This window comes from Pinus tabuliformis, chromosome Q, assembly GCF_031772625.1.
Source record: "Pinus tabuliformis cultivar Carrire ecotype Pingquan chromosome Q, CPIR1, whole genome shotgun sequence".
Lineage (NCBI taxonomy): Eukaryota > Viridiplantae > Streptophyta > Pinopsida > Pinales > Pinaceae > Pinus > Pinus tabuliformis.
This window is the reverse complement of record NC_142296.1, coordinates 109,030,237-109,033,940: the sequence shown is the minus strand read 5'-3', so window position 1 is coordinate 109,033,940 and position 3,704 is coordinate 109,030,237.

The following is a 3,704-nucleotide window of genomic DNA, read 5'->3' as shown; positions in this document are numbered from 1 at the left end:
ATGGGTTTAATACTTATTTAAGAATCACTGAGAAACATTGATGCCTTATCACATTAGTTGCATTATCATCTATTAGGTCATATATTCATTGTTCATTCATTTACAAATCAAAACATGATGAGATCCATACATCATCACTATCATAAAACATGCTCATAACCAACATATAACAAACAGAAATAGCAAGGATATAACAACCATAAAACCACATATAAACAAGTATATTTACCCATTAAATACAAGAGGAAAGAAGCTCTTATTAACATATGCAAAATGAAACCAGGTTTGGGACTTCCACGAACCACCCGACCATAGACTAGGTTGAACCAAATCTCTCTTTCAGCAAATCAACCTTGTGCCATATTCAAATCATGAATGTGGGATCTCATGGAACACATCCAATAAAACCAAACCAAGGATTCCAGAGGCCAAACCACCTCAACCGTTAACCAGTGATTCCACCTCACGGTCAGACATCACTAACCATCACCAGATTGGTCTCTACCCAAGTTGTCCAAGGCTCTAGAGCATTTATTCCAACCAGGCTTCCAGGACTAGTAACTCAACTCACCAAGGGCTTCCAGATTGTTTGTCCAACCAAGGCTTCTAGGACTTGTAACTCAATCCAAGTTGTTACAGGGATTCTAGAGCGTTTGTCCAATCAAGGCTTCGAGGAACTAGTAACTCATCCCACAACCAAAGGAACATGAGAACCAACCAGAAAACAAAAGGAAAGAAACCCACAACACCATGAATATCTAGGAAATGGAAAGGCTAAGCAATCCACCGTCAATCCACACATTCCTCCAAGTCAATGACATATCATAACCAAGAAACCACATGCATATGCCATGCATACCAAAACTAGCAAGGAAATCATACATGCAACTTGGTACCCACAAGAAAAACGCGTTGTAGTTGTTAATACCAATGTTCTCTTGCACTTTCTTGCTCTTTCTTTGTCTTCTTGCTCCAAAGCTCCAAGTCTGCCACACTTCTCCAAGAGTGCCCCAAGAAAACTCTAAGTGTCCAAGAGTACGAGAGAGAGAGAATATAGAGAGAGCTCTAAAACTAAACTGACAAGTCTCTCAATTGATCCTCATAAGCTTTTTTATTAATGAGGCCTATATTTTCTTCATTTTTCCATTATTTCCTTCAATTTCCTCCTCACATGCAACATGTGACCTTTCACTTTTATTTTCTCCTAATTTCCAATAATTTCATAAATAAAATGTCAATTAATGCTTCATGCCTTTCAAAAGTCTTTGCCCTTTCCTTTGTCAATTTCCATAGCCATGAATTAATCACAAGTGATCCCCATCACTATGATTTTTCCCAACATTCAGCTTGGAATGTGTGTCTCGTGACCATGGTGATTATTTTGCCTTTATTAACTTTATTACATGAAATTTTCACCAGGGATGTTACAAAACCCTCCCCCTTGGGGGAACACCGTCCTTGGTGTTTCAATGACACCTACAACTAACAAGACTGTTGAAAGCAAAACATACTTCCCATGGAGATATATAACTTAGCTCGTTGCAATATTTACAATGATCATCCCGCTGAAAAACAAACCAACATGACAACCATAATGACATGACATCCATACCACTTATTGGAGCTTTATAACACAACTCATGGTGGTATTTACACCCATATAAATATATACATATACTAAAACATCATACCAAATCATATGCCAAAAACATTTGCTTAATCGACGAATAGAGAAGGACACATGGCCAACATCTGATCTGTCATCTCCCATGTAGCTTCATCGGGCCCAAAGTGCTTCCACTGCACTTTAACCTGCTCGATTGCTCGGTTCTGGAGCATGAGCATCTTTCTCTGCAAAATGCACCGAGGTTTTGGTTGGAATTATCCTTCTAGCTCCACCTGCAATACAGACCAGTCAATCACATGATCAACATATTTAACATACTTCTTAAGCAATGACACATGGAAAACATCATGGACTTTCACTGTCGAAGGCAGCGCAAGTCAATAGGCTATTGGTCCAATCCTCTCAATAATCTTGAAAGGGCCACAAATCCGAGGTGTCAACTTGGCACGTGATCCAATCTTCAAGGGTCTCTTCTTGGGCTTGACGTGCAAGTACACTTGTTCCCCAACCTGAAACTCCTTAAACAACCTATTCTGATTTGCATAAATCTTATGTCTATCTTGTGCTGCCTTTAGATACTTCTTGATTACCTGCATTTCCTATTCCATTTTTGCCAACATGTCTAGTCCAATCAACACCATGTTCACTGGATCATTCCAACTGATGGGAGTATTACAATTCTGCTCATACAATGCCTCAAATGGGCTCATCCTCAAATATTCATGATGCCCATTGTTGTAAGCGAACTCAACTAGTGGAAGATACTCTTCCCACATTCATTGCTGATACATGACGTACATTCTCAGCATGTCTTCCAAAATCCTATTGACTCTCTCTGTCTGTCCATTTGTCTGCAGATGATAAGTTGTGTTAAAGGCCAACTCTGTACCCAAACTTGCAAATAAATCTTTCTAGAACCTAGAAGTGAACTTAGCATCCTTGCCTGATACGCTCTTCTTTGGTACACCATGCAACCTCACTATATCTATGATGAATACTTGTGCTACATCATTAGCTGAATATGTAGACTTCACTAGAAGGAAGTGCGCTACCTTAGTCAACCTGTCCACAACAACCATGATAGAATCATGTTGTCTAGATGTCCTCGACAAACCTGTAATGAAGTCCATGGAAATGACCTCCCATTTCCACTTTGGAATCAGAATAGGCTAAAGTAATCCACCTGGATGCTTACACTCTTCTTTTACCTATTGACAATCCAAGCATCTAGCCACAAACTCTGCCACCTCTTTCTTCAAGTTCAGCCAATAGTAGAACTTCTTCACCACTTTCAATGTCTTATGATATCCCGGGTGACCTAAATATGTCTTAGCATGAAATTGGGTCAAGTTAAGCTTCTTGATCTCACTGTTGTTTGTCACATATATCCTGTTCCTAAATCTGACCAAGCCATCTGCTATGAGATGATAGTCTGCATCTTGCATACTGGTACCTGCACCTGTACCTAATTTATACCTCTATTATGTTGTAACCTGTGCATAAGCTCCACATACCTATCATCTTATTGACCTTCCTGCAAGATCCGATCCTGTAAATTTGTCCCATAAGAACTCATAGTTTCTATGTGATTTACCTGTATCCGCCTGCTAAGAGCATCTGTAACCCTATTCTCTTTACCTTTAATGTACTTGATCTCGAAGTCAAACTCAATGATCGTGGCCAACCATCTAGCTTGACTTGCATTCAAATTTGGTTGGTCAAATAGATACCTCAATCAATTGTGATCACTCATCAAGATGAATCGCCTACCAAGAAGATAGTGCCTCCACATCTTCAAAGCATGGATGATCGTTTCCAACTCGAGATCATGTGTTAGATAATTCTACTCATGGTCACTCAATTTCCTTGATTCATAGCATATTACCTATCCTTCCTACATAAGGACTCCTCCAAGTCCTCTTTTCCAAGCATTTGTACATACCACAAATTCTTTGTCCAGATCTGGAATCTTTAACACTAGAGAATTTGTCAACAACTACTTTAATTGTTCAAAACTTGCTGAACATTCCTATGTCCATTCAAATTTCTTACCTTTACTTTGAAACAATGTAATAGG